General features: G+C 39.4%; 1 protein-coding gene across 1 annotated transcript in view; it reads right to left on the reverse strand.

The window, feature by feature from the left end:
- Window positions 1-18,796, reverse strand: part of HNF4G (hepatocyte nuclear factor 4 gamma) — a 63,088-nt gene extending 44,292 nt beyond the window's left edge. The window contains exon 1 of the mRNA XM_071554323.1: window positions 18,583-18,796. The gene's annotated coding sequence lies outside the window, so the exon portion shown is untranslated. The remainder of the gene's footprint in view (window positions 1-18,582) is intronic.
- Window positions 18,797-19,273: the final 477 nt, after the last annotated feature.

Genomic DNA, 19,273 nt, shown 5'->3' on the forward strand with positions numbered 1-19,273 from the left:
GCACACACAAACAGCAACAGTATTCACTGTATCACCATGCTCAAAAGGAAAGAGAACTAGCAACCACAAGTATTTATGATGGTTTTGATCACACTTCCTTTTTGCTGGTAGACAAGATGACATGGCAGGCACCACTTGAGATCAGTAGAATGTACTTCACTAGACATCTAATTCCACCTTTTGATGCATGAAAATCTGACCCCACATCTAAGTGTTCCCTAGAGTATGACAATGAGAAGAGTCTGTATTTGCTAGAATTGAGGGGGTTTTGTCTTCAGCTCATCAGTTGGCAATTAACTGCAAATGATTAAGGTAATAATGAATGCCAGCAGGCAATTCTTAGGGCTGAATTTCAGGTGAAAATGAAATATCTTTTACAAAACAAAGTTCTGGAAAGTAAACCATCAACTAAATAACCTGAAAAGGCTTTTTTGTAATAGACATATCCTGAAAAAAAAAAAGACGCCAAGTTTGTTTTTCTGTTTTTTTGTTTCTGCTCCATGGATATGAATTTCATGGGCACCATATGCAGCTAACAAGTCTAAAATAAACGCATTATAAATCTTAATCTAAATACATCTAAATTAATTGAAATAACTGAAACAATTTAAAATATTAGCAACTACTAATTAAAACCATTTTTCCCCACAAACTGCTTTCCGTGTATCTAAACGGCACGTGACTCTACTATCAGCCATATTCTGATATACTAAGACAACACAGACAGGAGCAATTGAGAAAGCACATTATACATTGCACTCACTTCGCCATGAAATTCTAGATGAGTTAATGATAGATAATGGCTTACAATTCATGTGTGACTTATTTTAGCAAATCTCACTGATACAGCAATTTAAGTGTGCTGCATCAAGGCTGCACCAAGTATAATCAAAAGGGCTTGCAGAAAAATCAGCAGAAATTACAAAACACTTAATAGAAGAGAAAGAGGCATGCTTAGAACTCCAGTAAACTCAGTGTTGTTAGACCGTTTTAACGCATTTGATTTATTAGGATTTCCAGTGCGGAGTTTGTGGAGAAAAGAACTCAAGTGTTGGTGCTTGTTAGTATCCTGCTCCTTACCCAAAGCTAGTGAAACAGTTAAAAAAACCTGTCCAGTATCATTAGGATGGTTGCCCTCTTGATCAACACTAAAATTAGGTGTATTGGGTACCTTTGCAAGCTGCTCTCTTTCAATTTTTTAAGTGGGTTACCAAGTCCACATGCAATACTTAAGATGTAGACACGTATTAGATGTACCCCATGGCAGTAGGTCTGCACTAACTACAAACTCTGCAACCTCATGAATCAACACCTTTCAGTAAGTCCTGATGGATATATTGAATAACACAAGTCCCTTGAATATCTGTTTTTCTGAACAAGTCTATGTGTGACTTTGCTATCAATTTTCTTTCATTATGAAGCTAACCTTAAAAGTAATCTAGCCCTGCCCTTTGTTTTCTATTAAACAATCATTAATCCAGGAAAAATCTTCCATATTAACCCATGACAGCTTTTTGAAGAACACATGCCTTTTTGAAGAAATTTGCCAAAGGCTTCTTGGAACATAACTATACTGTGACAATGTCTAAAATCCCAACCAGAAGGCACTGAAAGGTCCTGAATGTGACATACCAAAGCTTTGCTACATAGTGCATTGGGACAAGGTCTGAAGGGGCACCAGCACCCTTGATTCCTCCTCATTAACCCTGCTGGCAGGAGACGAGCTGTGGTATTTGCTTGCTCTCTCAAGACAAGACAACCAGAGACCAGGACACAAGGAGCACACACCACAAGGACATCCAGTGAGGCACACCTCTGTAAATAACATATTATTATCCCTGTAACCTAGTGATTCCTTGAAGAGCTGCAAGCTTATGCAGTTTGCACTCTTGCTGCAGGGTGACACACACCAACTAGTGACACAGATCAGCAATAAATATGAATCGTAACAAGACAGTTGAAATAATACTACCTTCAAATACCTTCCTACTTGTGAACAGTGTGAAAGTAATACCAAATTTACCAGAACTAACTGCAAGAACTTACTGGGGAAAAGTTGAACAGCTGAGACAAAAAATGTTTAAAGAAGAGCAAAAAGCATCCTGGTTCCCCATCTCCTCCCATGGTGCAGATGGTTGCAATGCCACCACAGGAAACCTTTACTGCTGGTCGCCCTGAATGCCCCCCCAGCCAATGATCTCTGCAGCCACTGCCGAACAGACCAGTGATAATGGACTCAATTAAAATAAAAAAATCCACTCTGTGATCAAACAGCCACGGAAGTTCACAAATAATAGATGCACAATCCATAGTACCCATTTGCTGTGAAAGGTCCGTTTGTATACATGGATATTATTAACTTTTGGTGTTTAGGGACAGTTTGGAAAATACTAATAGAAAGTGAAGTAAAAATACTCATGTAAAGACCCAAACAGATAGTAGGGAACTTGAAACACTTTTTACTATTAAAAATATAAATAAGAATTGACATTAACATAATCAGGAAGAAAAGACATTGGAATAAGATTCTTTTAAGAGAACTGGCAAAACAAGCCTATTTCCACAGTAAAACATAGTCTGAAGCATAAACTTTACCATTATTTTCTCAACTGTCTTTATTCACCTAATAGAAAACACAAATTTATGTAGCTGTGGAGATGCAGAGATTATTTATGTAATCATATTGCCTGACTATATGCTTTTAATTAATAAAAGATATAATCATTATCTGAAGCTAAATTACTGGTTTTACTTCATATTAGCTGTCCAATCTAGTAAACAAAAACCCACAAGAACAAGATAAATGTCTTTGCCCTTCTGCTCCTGCTTCAGTGGAAATCTAAAGATTCAGGGCTGTTTAGAATCAGTTTTTAATAAATTAGAAGGAGTAATTCACACACATAAAGATGGGCCCTCTACAGAAATGTCATCTTTGGTAGAAATGGCCACTTCTCAACAGAAAAAAATGTAGCTTAACTAGATAAAGCGATTAAAACAGTTCAAACTACCTTATTAGCAACAGATCCCCTATGAAAAGTGTGCATCAAAATCTAACACCAACACACCGATTTTTCCAAGACCAGTCATAATTTTCACCAGGAGAAAATGATCTCTAAGAGCATGTGTAACAGTGCCCTCTGGTGAGAATGTGCCTGAGAATACGCTTTGACTTGTAAGACTGAAGAGATTTTAGTGGCAGGGCTGATATACAATTTGGACAATTTTGCAAAATTGTACCACTTTTCAAAAAAACCGATGAAGAAGTCAGGTGTTTAGAGATTATAGTTACTTCATGCTCATTTTAAATGAAAATTGTTTATGTTCATTTTTTAAAACAAAAACTGGCATTACGAAAGACAGTAGCCTTGACTAGCTGAAGATTTATGAGTGCTATAGACAGCATAGCTACTTTTATGGCTGAGAATGTAATAGATCCTAAGCAAACACTGATAAGTCCTCTATTCTTCTGAGAAATACCCACCCACCAAGTGTCCTGACATTGGAAAGCCCCACAGTTTTGATAAGAATGAAGACCAGCTAACCGTAGAAAACAATTTCTTAAGTCAGTTGAAAACATTCATGAAATTTTTTGTGGGCAAGGGCTGCATCCTCCTCCATTATTGGACAATGATCACCACATTTTCAACCCTACTAAAATGTGAAAATCCTACTGAAATATATCCCTACTATCTGGGATGAAACCAAGAGTAGCTTTACCATGAATGTCATGGTTCTTCACCAGAACCTCCCAATGATCCCATCTGCTGTCTTTGAAAGTACCATGGCAGTTACGTTCAGGCTTCTCAGTGCAACCTGAACTGCAGTAGTGTTCTCCCAAGGGCAGAAGACTTAGGGAAGGTATTAGAGCTGTTTGTAATTATGGTGTTTATACTGCTCAGCAATGAGTATGTGAATTTAAGGAAAGTATTACCCTAGTCAACCTATCTATCTCTTATGACAATCACTCTTCTCACTCATATCAAGTATGCCTAATCACCCTGTTGTTGTAACTGTGGAGACTAATTAACTTCATATTTTTTAGGGAGAGAACTTGGCAGTCCCACTTGGTTGTTTAACAAATAACCAGCTATCCACAGAGAACTCAGTGTCACTTCCAGCTAAGTTCCTTTGGGCCAGGTATAAACATCAAATAAAAACCACCTCAGCGGGTGCGAGCAAGAAGTGTAGGAGGCCAAGATTGGTAAAATGTCATCAGCAAATAAAAAAAACTGGGTTTGCATTATTTTTCCATGTTTGGTCTATTTATTATAGAGACATCAGACATTGTTGGTCTTGCTTACACTTTACTGTCTGCCAAATGTATGCATTAGCCTCCTCTTATACATTTACTTAACACACAAACATCCAGCTATAAACTTTCCCAAAAGAGAGGCACTGGCACTTTCAAAAGATTCAAAGCTAATAAATGTTACACAAATAAAAAAAGCAGTGCCAAATATTTCCAAAAACTACAAATTAAAATAATTTCAAAAAGTTACAAGTTTTCCCTCCTTTGCAAATTGTCACCCTGGCAAGAAAGTGGATCAAGTCAACTGTTTTTCAAAATCTAACACAGTTTTGCCAGAAAATTCCAACTGTGGAAAATGAGTCCAATTTGATTTATTTTGGAAAATAAAGAAGGGAAGAGGCTGTGTAAGCTACGTCTGCAGTAGAAATATTAACTTTCCTGATAATACTTTAGCAAGCACTAGAGATCTCAGATCAAAGGCTACCTTTTTATTATGGTAGCAAATGGCATTCAGTCTTGTGAGGTCAGTAATATATGAAAAACATAGCAGTGGTGCACATCAGTCTGGGGTCTGCTCTGAACCTCAGATGTAGGGTAAATTAGAAGTCAGCAAATAAAATTACCGGGTTTTAAACTTTCCCATCATACATTTTTGCATAGCTCCATAGATACTTCTAAATTAAGGCAGCACACAGCATGAGACTTTATGAAGCAGCAAAACAGACAAGTGAAACTATAGTGTAAAGCATCACCATTTGCTCATGCAGGAGAAGAAGGTGCTCGGTGCAGTCACATTACGTTAAGCATTCCTCACTGGTGAAGTAATTGGTAGCTTAAAGCGCTAGGATGATAATGTGGCTATTTTGTACCAGAAAAAGAATTCTGGTAGAGTGAAAAAAAATTTCCCAGGGTGGGTGTCAGCAATACTGCATGGGGATCTAGTGGAAGTTAAACAGAAATCGAAAAGCAAACAAACAAGTATGAAAACCCACATTTCTGCAGAAAACCGAAGCAAACTGGCAAAACCTGACAAACTGATTACAGTCCTTGCAAGTTCAAAGTTAATGAGATTTGACTGTAATGGATTTTTTATTCAGGTACTAAAAGTGACAACAGAAAAAAGTTGGAAACATTGTCCTCCTTGGGGCCTTAGCCCTGGCTTGTTCCACTCACTACAAAGCGCTGCATTCCCTAAGGGTGCAGCAAACTCCCCTGTGTGACACCAAGGCTATTGTTGGCTGCTTTCTCCCTGAGTCTTTGTAAAACAGTTAAAGAAAGCTTTACTGAAATTAACTTCTTATTAATCAAAGGCAAAAATAATTATCTCTCTTCCAGCCACATGAGACAGGAGGGGTAGTTTTTTGGAAACTGAAGAGCCCTGCTAGCACTTTTGGTTTTTTCAGCTGAAAGCAGCACATCTCTGTCATGCTGCAGCATGATTGCATCAAGCTGGCTTTATTCTTCTGTTCATAAAGGTGTATTTCACATCTTAGATCAGTCACAACTTGCCCCAGTGATTCTAAAGGAAGTAAATACACTATTATTATAGATTTAAAAAAAACAAAACCAAAAAAACCCACAACTGGCAGAACACACAGATATTCCTGATTATAGTAAATAAAGCAAAAATAAATCCACACTAATCAAATCTATTTATTAGTCTTTTAACATTATATTGACAAAACATAGACTGTGGTTTGCTTTCTTTGGGACCACACCACAACAGATACTTCAAGACAAAGTTACAAGAAAAGTAGGATGATTTTTTTTTCCTATGAAGTTTTTATAGTGTCTAGATTTTCCATCTCAACTGTTCTTGTTCAAACTAAATCTAGTTCAGAAAAAAATTCCCACCTCATTTCCCTGAGAACCCAGTTATTTTTATCTACCTCAACAACCAAACTACTCTACCTTGCCATTTCAATTTTCACATATTTTCTCTTTGTGTATTCGTTCTATGATTCAGTGAAATCTCATCTTTTCAGCCCACTGCCATAAACTACCGTCCGGAACAAAGCTCTCTCTCAAATTCAATCTCAAACAAAATGAAAAAGAGAAAATCACAAATGAGAAAGTGGACCTCAACCAATCAAACAGGTCTCCTTCTCACAAGGTCTGCAAGTTATTTTGCTTCATCAAGTAAACCCGAACTACGGGAAGGTGCTATCACCTCTTTTATTACCAAATGAGAAAATGTTAATAGAAACAAGACCTCCTTTCAGGCACCTTGGAGTGTCAATGCTAATCATTGATTTGGCTGAAAAACACCTCGTGACCTTAAGAGATTTCCAATGAAATACAAACAGCTGAAATTTTACCGTTCAAATAAGTGGGGACACAGACTGTCACAAATCTAGTGGAATTACTATTGCTAAACTATGATTACTGTAAATAGTAATTATTTTCTGTAATAGCAACACCTAGAAATCCTTTGTGCTCATCTGAGTTTTCTCTCAGCCATTTATCAGCTCAAGTGACCAGAAAAGCAAGAAAAGACTTTATGTTTACGTCGTCTATACTGAAACCGTCTATATCTCTGCATAGAATCTCACAGCTGAAAGAACTCTTACAGAAGAACAAATTTATTTTTGTTTCAAAATTTAGGACACATTACATTTTTTATACTGCCTGTTCAAAGCTTTGCCATTTCTGTCTCCAGCTCTCTATGCATTTTTTATCTTCTGATGATATGACTTTTAATAGCTTTGTATCGAGTACCACCTGCTAAAGCTTCCCCAAGTAAGCTGTAACTCATAGGACTGGATTATGAAGCTTTTCCTTTGAACAAATATCTGGAAAATACCAAAAATAAAGCACTTATGTAGCAGATATTTATACATGGTGAAATTAAGCTGCTGTATGTGAACCTGTAAGTTAAAAGTTAACAGGACTGAGCAAAGAATCAATTAACGTTCTCTACAGTTAGAAAATACTTTGTCATATAATGGTGGATATAAGTAATTTTTGCAATAAAAAACAAGCAATGGTCTGTATCCATACTGTTCCATTGCTGAGGTATAAGCTAGACAAGCCCGTAAAATTGCCTTAATGGAACAACAGGAAAAGGGAGTTAGCACTGAATTAAAAAACTAATTTCACAGAATGAAAGTATGTCTAATGAAAATGATGGAATTCATTCTACTTTCTATCACAGTGATTTTTAAATCGGTGTAACTCAGTTAACTGAAGTCTGGTCAGCACAGAAGTTCACAATAGAGTGAGCAAAACTGATGCAAGTACTCATACATGCCACACAATAGCGGTAACATACTAATATTCAGCATATTGATGCCGATGTTCCTAAAATCTCTGTGACTACCAAAATAGTTTTATTTCATTGAAAGGTTAGATTCAGAATTCTTTATTCAATTGCAAATTAAAAACGTTACTAATTTCACTGAAAGGTTGTATTTAGAATTCTTTATTCAGCTGCAAATAGAAAACGTTACTAATTAAGCTATTTTTCACTTCTTCAGCTTGAGCTTTTCAAAAGTTAGGCTGCATTTCTCTGTGACTTTTCAGGGTAGTACCTCTTTCTTAACAGGTTTACTCTGATGTGATTTTTTAAGAGTGCATATAGTATAGAATGCCAGACCTAGCAATGGAAAGTTTTGCAGATCTTGTCCCTTTTCAGTTATTTCCACCTACAAGTCCAACCATCTTCAGCTGTTGCTATGACTGATGTCCAAACTGTGATCTTCCTGGCCACAGCAACTCCAGGTGCTGGAGGCCGGTCACTTGACTTAATTCCTTCCACACCAGAGATGGGAGAACAGAGCCTTTGGAAATACATCCTGTACATATCTTTACTGAATTCCTTGTCTTGACTTTCATCTGTTTTCAATTCAGCTACACCTCTTTCTGCCCTAAAGCCAAGCTCTCCAGTACTACAGATGTACAGCCTGTAATCCATGCCCTTGACACAGAGAATGATGTTTCTTCTCCTCATCCAAGAATCAGAACAATAAAAATAAATTTCCTTCAAGATTAACCACCTCTCTCTCCGAAGAATTTGCTTGTAAGGGTCTATAGTAATTCAAGAGGAACATGGTATGCCACATTTTCTTATGCTGTGACTGTCCACCAATAAGCTACATTCTTAAAAGATAAATTTAAATATGCAAAGACTTTACTTAATTCAAAATTCCTAAACACTGACTGCATGTTGGAAATAAATATAAATATATGTGTGTGTGTGGCTCAGCTTCGCGAATGAAGATTTTGGAAGGGCTGTCCCCACGTGGGTGTGCCCTTCTAGCCTGTGCAGTGGATTTTAGGTGAGGCTCAGCGTGCGCAGAACTGGCCCCACCGTTTCAGTCCTGAGGTTCATCTGCCACGGCCGAGCAAGCTTGGACAGTGCCAGTGAAGTCCTCAGGACTAGAACCTACAGCATCCGGCATTTCCCAGGAGGTCTCCCATCCAAGCACTAATCCGGGGCTGACCCTGCTTAGCTTCCGAGATCTGACGGGATCAGATGTCAGGGAGGCATTTAACTGCCTTAAATATAAATATATAAATTATATCTATTTTATAAAAAGTAAGAATTGTTTAATAAAGCAGCTGTTAAATGTTTTGCATTTTCTTTTTACAACTATGTCTATTACAGCTGCATCTAGTTTGGTATTGCTGCACATAATACCACTCAATAAAGTAGGCCTCACTCTACTTACAAACAGTGAATCTTTTTTCACACATTCATTACAAATGACATTCCATATTTTTTTTTACTCAAACAATGCCTATCTTTGGTGGTTTTTTCTGTAGGTCATCATCAACCACATCCCATTGATTTCATTTGGTGCATTTTGAAGGGGTTACTACAAGGAATTTCAAAGATTCAGTATTATTAAAGGTTGCCAACTATGCAAAAAAGCTACTGAGTCTTTCTTGCATCATAATCTGCTCAAAGAACTTTGAACACACTTACTGGAAGTTTTATATAGAAGTCAACAATATTCTTCTATATCATACAGTGTCTTTCAGAAACTTAATACCTTTTGCTGTAAATATCAACTGTGCACAAGTGTAGAGGCTGTCTTTAAAACAATTTCTGTATTCATCCACAACATTACCATCCACTTTCTAATGGGTGGTTACACAGATTTTAATAATTAATTTAATCTGGTACATTTAGTTTCTATGAAAGCAACCTAGCAGATGAAAGTACGAAGAAAAGTAACAGCGGCTTAATACTACCTACGGCACACTGTGTATTATCATTAAACGTCTGATGGAGCACAGTTTGAGAACCACTGCTCTGCTCAACTATATACACAGGTATTTATAGACTAGAAGATATATTTAGTGTTATAAACATCCCCTTTGGTAGGAAAAATTAAATTACATACACTGTTTAATATTAGGTGGCTGGTTTGTTTTCTTTTTCTTTTATTCTTTCTTAAATTACAAGGCTAATGAGGCATACAAAATGATTTTAAATGAATTTAAGAAAGGATGTAAGACTTGCTTTATGGGAAGGTTATTGATTTTCAACAGGAACATAACTATGTCACATACTAATAAGAGCACTACATGTTTTGTTTCAGGGCAAGAAGGCAAGCAACTTGCAGACTTGTATGATTTGCAGATACACCAAATCTATGTATCTCCAAATACGGTATCTAAAAATTTAAAGAGATATACTGTAAGCAGCTCCCAGCATTCCCAGTAAGATAACCTTGCACATACACAAGCTCCTCTTATAGTTGTACTACAACCACACCAACTCTAGGGTCAGGGTCACCTCAAAAGCCAACATTGGGCCCAACTAAAAATGATGTAGAAGTCTGAATTCAGTGGCATTAGTATCAGGAAACAGAGAAATAAGGAAAGATGAGGATGTTCATCTTCTTTGGCAGACCGGTTCCAAACTGTATATGGAAAGCATAGCAGCTAAAATAAAGGGATTCCTGCAAACAGGAGCCCCTAGCAAGCCACAGATTTTCCTTCATAGCTGAAAAAAACCTTGACTTATCAAGGATTACAGGATATATTGAATTCTACCTAGCTAAGAGCAAGTGTGTGTCTTTGATTTTCCAGGATTACAAGCTGCACTTGTGATGGGCAGATGTCTCCTTTGGGAAAAAGTGGACCACACCATACATGCTTCAGATTTCTAAACTATTTGTGGGTTGATGCCAGGGTTCCTCAAAGTTTCTGCTTCCAGTTGTACTGGTCTGGGGTAGAGCAGAGCACTTAAACTGAAAAAATAATCTATTACCTTGACCACGAAAAATTACCTGAAAATGCAAAGAAGCTGCTTTCATAGGAACTTCTTGAGAGCATGCTGTCTTTCTGTGTTTGATAAGCAGTTAAATTCCAAACAGCAGCTTCCCTACAACTTTTTAACTATGTTACTTTGTCCAGCTAATAAAATACTTACGTACCAAGAGAGTTTTTCCTTCATGACCTTCACTATATGGCTGAGGCTTAACAAGCACTTTGTTTGCTTGAACTGCTCACAATGCTGCTTTTCGTCCTTTTATAGAAAGCAAGAGATCTAACTCACAAAGTCAAAGCTACTAGATGCCTAAGAAGACCGACCATAAAGGGTTACAAAGTTTGCTGCAATCTCACGGATATTTTCTTCAGGCCATTCAAAGCTGTGCTCATTTTCGGACAGTGAAGGTTTTGCAGTTCATACATGTATCTTAATTTCAGAATAGTCCTTTACGCTCTCTGATACCACAGAGTTTTGAAAAATACCATTGAAAATGTCTTTCATTTTCTACCCTCTTTCAGTTTCAAATTCATCTTGGGAAATAAATTATCTGACCTATTGAATTAAAATAAGACAAAAAACTCCACTATTAAGTTCTAACAAACCTCACGGAAAAATTTTTGTAAAGATTTGAATCCCTCTCTCCTCCAGAGCCTGCAAACTGCTTATCATTTCCTTGCCCTTGAAATGTATGCCTATTAATTGAAAGTTTCCAAGTTTTGCTCCATTATTAAAAATATCTTTGTAGACTTGCTACTGGAAAGATTACATTAGTGGAGTTGCTTGTTCTTCTATTTACCTCTAATCAACAAGATTTAAATGCAAGAAACGAGTTGCCCTCCACAAATTTTTAAGTAGGCAAATACTTCTACCATTATATACTTACTAGTCAGCTTACTCTTTTTAGCAAAAGAAATTACTGACTTTGTTGACTGACTATTCAACAGGGACAGCAGAGGTCTCAGTCACGAAGTTCAACATCCACTTGGTCAATACCTCCATCCCTGTATTTGACCATTTACGCAATCATCTAAACTGAAGCCAAGCATATGTATTAATTCTGGCATCTTTGTTATGGGGACAATGACCTTTAGGACAGCTGGGAGCCTAAGTGGAGAAGCAAGCAATGCTAATGCCTTACATTGCCTTGGTTGTTTCAGCCGAGTCTTAAAAAAAGAAGCAAAATGCATCAGCCTGCATCAAGGAATTTGTTTCTTCTCAGCTCTTACTTTCATGCAAACAAGGGCATCTGAATGAAGCCTGAAAAATGTCACTTGGATGGACCTTAAATTAATCCAAAAGCTCAAACCAGATTTGTGTTCCCTGCAGTACAGAACGCATCCACATTTTTAAATGTAGTACAGATTGTAAATTCCTGGGCACAGGGGTTTCGGTTAATTTACTTACGTCTTACTCTTCATACTATGCAACAGCAGCTAAGGACATACAGACACTGTAAAGAACGTTTTATTCGAGGTAAGTTCTTTTCATCTTGCCTCACTTTATCTTAAAAAAGCCATAACCAACAAAGAAACAAAACCTACTCACAGCCTAAGTCTAATACACCTGCAATGAGGTTAATGAATTTTGGAATTTTGAATTTTTACAACTAAAAATTCTTTCCGCTAATCCTGAGGCTACTTTTTTGCTCTTTAGGGAATTTCCAGTGGAAACTTCCTTTTATTTATTTTTATTTTTGCAGATAGTGTTTTGTCTTTGATATAATGAACTACGCAAGCTTGAGTGTCATCACCAAACTCTTAAAGGGACTAGTTTGTATTCCCATAATTTATCTAGAAGGTTTTGAAATTAATCATAGCAAGATAAATCTTGTATAAAAACTGAGTGATTTTCATTGCACTTTTTCCCTCTTACAATCATCACCAAAGTTACTCATATTACTATGATCAAATCTAAAGTCCTACCTTAAACTTCATTGGGACAAGTTCTGGCCCTTCAAAACTGAAGTAAATCAAAAAGCATTATCTCTAAGTCTCTCTAAATCCCTTGTTAAAATTGCATGTTCAATGTTAATACGAAATGAGTCACTGAAGCTCAGATAGATAAAAAGACAAAAAAGAAAGTTAAAAGCAATAATACAGGGTAACGCACTGTAAAACATGAATAAACACAAGAGGCTCGGAGGACATCACAGCTTCTTTAAAAACATAAGTCTTTTGGAAATGCTTTCAATTTGTACACTAGAATCAGGAATATCACTGGTCTCACAAAAGGCAAGAATAACAATAAATAAGGATAATACGTACCTCTTATGTAGATAGTGTCTACCACCGAAACCAGAACCAGCACTAAAAGCTGTACATTGCTTTCTCCTTCATCATCAAAGGGCCAGAAACCACAAGAAACTCCCTATGCAGCCAATGTACAGGATGTCTATCCCACCTAATAGGGTCACTGTGCAGCTACCAAACAGTCCAGTGGAAAAGACTGTTTTCAACTTATTTAGTATTTGGGAATAGGCAGTAATAATCATGTGAAGTATTTGGAAATTTGGTGAAAACGATCCTCTCTATTTTCAAAATCATAATCTTACCCTTGGAAGTACAATAGGAGGTACAAGCTAACACCTGACTACAGCTGTTAGGAGTCAAGAAAGAATAGGGAGCGCGTATCAATGTGCAATCACAGCATGGTCACCATCTCACTTCTCTGAGTAGTGCCCAGACCTTTACTGAGGCAATTTCGTCAGCTAATGTAATGTCAGTCTGGCATTTCCTTGCAAAAGGAATAAATATTATTACCCTGAAGGGCATAAAACACACTGTCTGCAAGACACTTTGGGATGTGATTCTGAAATAATGATATCAATAAGAAAAGAGAAGGAAGGAAGGAAGGAAGGAAGGAAGGAAGGAAGGAAGGAAGGAAGGAAGGAAGGAAGGAAGGAAGGAAGGAAGGAAGGAAGGAAGGAAGGAAGGAAGGAAGGAAGGAAGGAAGGAAGGAAGGAAGGAAGGAAGGAAGGAAGGAAGGAAGGAAGGAAGGAAGGAAGGAAGGAAGGAAGTGTGGAAGTGCGGAAGGAAGTGCGGAAGGAAGGAAGTGCGGAAGGAAAAAAGGAAGTGCGGAAGGAAGGAAGTGCGGAAGGAAGTGCGGAAGGAAGTGCGGAAGGAAGTGCGGAAGGAAGGAAGGAAGTGCGGAAGGAAGGAAGGAAGTGCGGAAGGAAGGAAGGAAGTGCGGAAGGAAGTGCGGAAGGAAGGAAGGAAGGAAGTGCGGAAGGAAGGAAGTGCGGAAGGAAGGAAGTGCGGAAGGAAGGAAGGAAGGAAGTGCGGAAGGAAGGAAGGAAGGAAGGAAGTGCGGAAGGAAGGAAGTGCGGAAGGAAGGAAGGAAGGAAGGAAGGAAGGAAGGAAGGAAGGAAGGAAGGAAGGAAGGAAGGAAGGAAGGAAGGAAGGAAGGAAGGAAGGAAGGAAGGAAGGAAGGAAGGAAGGAAGGAAGGAAGGCAAGAGAGAAAGAAAGAAAGAGAGAAAGAGAGAAAGAGAGAAAGAGAGAAAGAGAGAAAGAGAGAAAGAAAGAAAGAGAGAAAGAAAGAAAGAGAGAAAGAAAGAAAGAAAGAAAGAAAGAAAGAAAGAAAGAAAGAAAGAAAGAAAGAAAGAAAGAAAGAAAGAAAGAAAGAAAGAAAGAAAGAAAGAAAGAAAGAAAGAAAGGAAGGAAGGAAGGAAGGAAGGAAGGAAGGAAAGGAAGGAAGGAAGGAAGTGCGGAAGGAAGGAAGGAGAGAAGGAAGAAGGAAAAAAGAAAAAAGAGAAAGAAGGAAGAAAAAAGAAAAAAGAAAAGAAAAAGGAAAGAAAAAAGAAAAGGAAAAAGAAAAGAAAAAAGAAAAGAAAAAAGAGAAAAGAAAAGAAAAGAAAAGAAAAGAAAAGAAAAGAAAAGAAAAGAAAAGAAAAGAAAAGAAAAGAAAAGAAAAGAAAAGAAAAGAAAAGAAAAGAAAAGAAAAGAAGAAAGAATATAGCTGTGGGAGGCAAAACAAGTGCCCAGGATACATAATGCAAAATGGTCACTACAGTGAGAAATCTTCAAGCATCTGGACCAGCTCTGAGAGTGTGAACTGGTCCCACTCAGTGCCCAGTGTGGGATACATGTCAGCAGTTAATGAAAAAATGTTTTATTTAACAAAGAAAAAGGGGAATTTAATCACTAACTTTGTGCCAGTGAGGTCTATTTCGGTCAGCAAATAGCTGGTGGACATCGCTACTCTCTCAGGCAAGTACAACCTAGGCTGGTGTAGCCTAGCAACCTCATACAAAAATGGCTCTCAAAAAGGGGATTGTCACTGCAGCATGGCCACAGATGCACCATCAATTGCAAGATGAGTCGTATTTGTCATTTCATGGAGGCTCTGTCCTGCTCTCCCACCTGAGCCAAATTCCTGTATTTGGGCAAGAACAGATACACATCAAGAAATCCTTTTCCATCAGAGACCTAAATATAAACAAAAACCCCAGAAGTCTATAGGCAAACTATATGTTAGGAATAGACAGTGGATACAGTGCTGTTTGTATAGGTTTGTTGTGGTTGGATTCCCAGATAAACTGGAGGCAAGGAAAATTCTCACAGCACCTTGTATACTGCTGACTGTAATGTATGTCCTTGTTGCCTGGATACCTCTAGTGAATTACTGAGCAAGGGTGTGAGTTTTTTTTCTTGATCAGTATTAAATAAAAAAATCCCAACCTCCTGCTCTATAAGAGGCAGAAGATGTACATGGAAGCTTCCCTCGCCTGGGCCAGCCAAGTGCCAGAAAGAGACAAATCGAGCCTTGAGAATTTTAAATCTTGTGGGTTGCTGTGCCACGTTATGAACTAGATCTCATACAATTCATCACCCAAGTTGCAGAAAAATAGTTCAAGAACTCAAAATAATGAATTCTGTCATTTCCAATAGAAGTGTGAAGGGGGAATTATGAATGAACCTTTTAAAAACACGTATGTGGAAGGAGATTGCCCTTCTACAAAATGAAAGCAGCAGGCTTCTATTTAAATGGTGCAATCCTGATAGCAAGACCTTTCATTTTCAATTAACTTAAATTGACAATTGAGAAAGGTTTGAAAATGTTGTTGGAGTCTTTCAGTTTGATAGATCTCAGTTCTGACATTACACGAAGCATTCACCTGATTTTTAGGGTGTGCTGTTTTAAAATTGAGACTTTGAAATGAAAAATATTTGATTCAATCAAAGCTGTTGCAAGACCTTCAAACGTCTTAATCTGTTAGAAATGTATTTTTCGTATTTTCTCATCATGATATATAATGCATCATTCATTAAGATACATTAAAACCTGAGTCCTGCCTTCCCTCAACCTTACGTTCTTTTATGTTGCAGCGATACTTTCATTGAGAAATTAAATTTTATTACAGAATATATTACCACATACAAAAGGTAACTCTTTACCACAGAAATAAAAGGTTTGTTTATATTCTAAAGTAGTCTACGTGACCAATGTACATTAGGAGAATAATGCAGCTACCTAATATGACATACCTCCTATCTACCTGACACAGCATAGGTAAATCAAACTACTTTTCAGGCTTAATATTAATTTTCAAACACAGAAATGGAAGACTTCTGAAGAGCAAAAAAACTTACATTAAGTGAAAAAACACTAAAACAAATAAATCAGAAAATATTTCAAAGCTCACAAGCAAGAGATGGCTCTTTGAAATCACTGAGAAGTCAGGTAGAGAGATTACTGCATTGAAAGAGTCCGCTTATCAATTAATACATGGAGTACATTGTCCCTGCTACTTAAGAGATGCAAAAGCACAGTCTGTTCAGCTCAGAACCCCCCTATACCAATGATGTTGTCTTAAACTAGTGATAAATTTGTTTGTTATAATCAACTTAATTCCCATATAAAGCAAAAACAAAACTCATGTTTTTTTCTATCACATGGGTTAACACTTTACTATTAGTTTTGAATTTTTTCAGGAAGTCTCTTTTCACTAATGACTTACTAAGAAGAATATATATTGTTTAAAGTAATTTTGTTTTTTGTAGCCAGTGGAAACTGATGTACATGATGCAGATTTGCAGATAACACCGATGGTGTGCTAGACTCCGTTTTTCCGCCAAAGGCTTAACAGACAGGCCAACTCTTGTAGTATTGAGTCCATACACACGATACGAATTTGGCTGCAAAGTTTGAAACAGGAACCATGTCAAGCACAAGACTGAGTTCTATTCACGCACTACTGTAGGTTTTTTGGTAAACTCAGCAGAAGCAAACAGGATTTGATTCAGGTATTCAAACTTGGGCAAGCATTACTAGGCCATATCTTGATACAACACTTCTGTTAGAGAATTGGCCCAGAGATTGCTTCATTATATGCACAAATTAGCAGCAAACATCCCTTGGCCATCCAAGGAATTGGCCATCCAAGGAAGTGGCCATTATAGTTGGGCCATAGGAAACCCTTTGTTCTCACTGTACCTCATGGATCCTTCCATGGTGGGAGGAGGCAGGATAGAGGGCAGTGCTAGCTCCAAGCAACCCAAAGCTTTTTCCAATGCACACTGGACTTCTGCATTGCTCTAGTTTTACACTACTACTACTAAATACAAGATTTTTGCAGTAGAGCTATTCCTCTTGTTATCTGAGATAAATTGCAGAGACAGTTATGCTTTGTGTTAAGGAAACACAAAGTTTTGTATTTGGTAAAATTAGTCCAAAAGTGTTAGCTGCTAAAATCAAAGGTAATTCAATGAACAAGATAACAGTATCCTGACTCTGATTTTAATTATTTTTAAAATATATGTATGAAATGAGACAGCTTGGTGACCTTCAGTAAGAGAGGCAGAAAGATAATGGTAAGTATGAATTATGGTACCACTCATCATTTTGTCTCTTTTCTCCTTATAACAAGGAAAGAGGGAAACAATGCAATTGCCAAAATAGTGTTCATATCTGTAAACCACCAGCAGATATATAAAAATGTTTAATATGTCTCCTATATAAGATGTAAGGACTTCTTAAGGAATATGGGAAATGACATAGCACTTTATAGTCTTCTTCAGCACACCATACTCAAGGTTTTTGAAAGCTGTGTAGCATAGTGTTACTCTAACTCAGTTTTAATGAAGTCAACACCAACTAAAAGATGCTACTGTAAATTACTCCACTGTCTTTGTAATATGGATGAGAAATCACAGTAAATCAAAGCATGTGGAGCATTGTACAAGAAAAAGTCTACACAAAGGAAGGTCCAACTGAATGTAGACATAATTTACTATGGAATAGGATTCACTGATGAAAATGTGAAAACCTGCTTTAAAATATTGGTATCATTGCAGCCTACTGTCTACTTTTCAAAACGTTTGACTCTATCTCCCATTTCAGTGTACAGGAACAGATGTTCAACTCACAGGTGCGACAGCTGAAAGCTGGCTTTCATCACAGGTACCCTGTAAGCACGCTGTAAACAATGCACCTGCAGCAGTGTAAAAGCTGGATCCGCCTTCAAAACTCACCTTTGGATTGCTTTGTTTGTTTCATGTTTGAATTTTTCTCTTTTAATTATTTTTCCTTTAAGTATTTTTGAGATTCTTTACCAAGCTGTCCAGCACTGGCCAAGTGTAGCTACAAGCACAGCCCTACAAAAACAAGCCCATCTGCTGCACAGGTGACCATAAGGGCAGGGGCGGAGAGTAAGAGAGGCAAAACCGAAAAAGTCTTTCGAAAATGTTCCTAAACCTGGTGCAAAGCCGTCACTTCGGCTGCTGCTGATCACAAATGCCAGCACAGCGCCAGGCAGCCACGCGGCCGGTGGCGGGGCAAGGGAACGGGGATGGCGCTGGGCTGAGCCGGGACACGGACACGGACACACGGACACGCACACACGGACACACGGACACGCACGCATACCCCGCCCCAGGGCCCGGGCTGCGCCCAGTGCGGTACCTTTCCCCGCAACGCCCCGGGCGCTGACAACAGGGACACGTGACCAGGCGAATTTTAAAAAATAATAATAAAAAGGAAGTTACAAAATAAAATCCCCCCAAACTGCTTGCTGTCCGCCTGGCTGACAGCTCTGCCCGCCGGGCACGTCGGCCCCTCGGCGCGGCGGGAGCGGGGGCTGTCACTGGGCGGCCGCGGCCCCCGGGCACTTACCGGCGGGGCCACCCCGTCCCTTGGCCTCCGGCGGCGCGGTCGCGGCTCAGGGCGGGGGCATCCCCCGCGCCTCCGGCCTCCCCCGCACCCCCCGGTCCCCGCGGGCGTCCCGGCGCTGGGCTGCGCGACTTGTTTGGTGCGGTGACACCGTCCTCACCATATGCTGAAGCGGGAAAGGAGGAGGAGAGAGAGTATGTGTGTGGGGGAATTAACTTTGCTCAATGGCGACAGGCAGCAGCCTCACCATCAGATCGATTTACTAAACAAACTGAACCGTGGGTGTGGACGTTAAACAGTAACCAACCTCTCAATGAAAACTGAAAGCCGCCGCCGCCGCCAGCCACTGGCCCTGCGCAGCCCGCGCCCCGCCGGCGGGAGGGCCCGGCGCTCCCCGCACGGCCCGGCCCGGCCCGGCCCGGCCCTGCCAGGAGCGGCCGGCGGGAGGTGTGGCGCTGCGGCCGGGCTTGGCCCCCGGGCCTGGGGCCCCCGGCTGCCTCCGCGGCAGCGCCGCCGGAACGGGGAGCAGCCGGTGCCCCGCTCCGCCGGCTGTGCCCGCCGGACTGCGGCTGCCTCTGTGCCAAGGGCGGGAATGTACCCCCGGACCGCCCTGCTCTGTCCCGGGAGGCGAGCCCAGGCGCCCCGCCGGGTTCCAGCGAACGGCGAGCCCGCCCTGTCCGCAGGGCTGGCCCTG

Source organism: Pithys albifrons, chromosome 4 (assembly GCF_047495875.1).
Source record: "Pithys albifrons albifrons isolate INPA30051 chromosome 4, PitAlb_v1, whole genome shotgun sequence".
Lineage (NCBI taxonomy): Eukaryota > Metazoa > Chordata > Aves > Passeriformes > Thamnophilidae > Pithys > Pithys albifrons.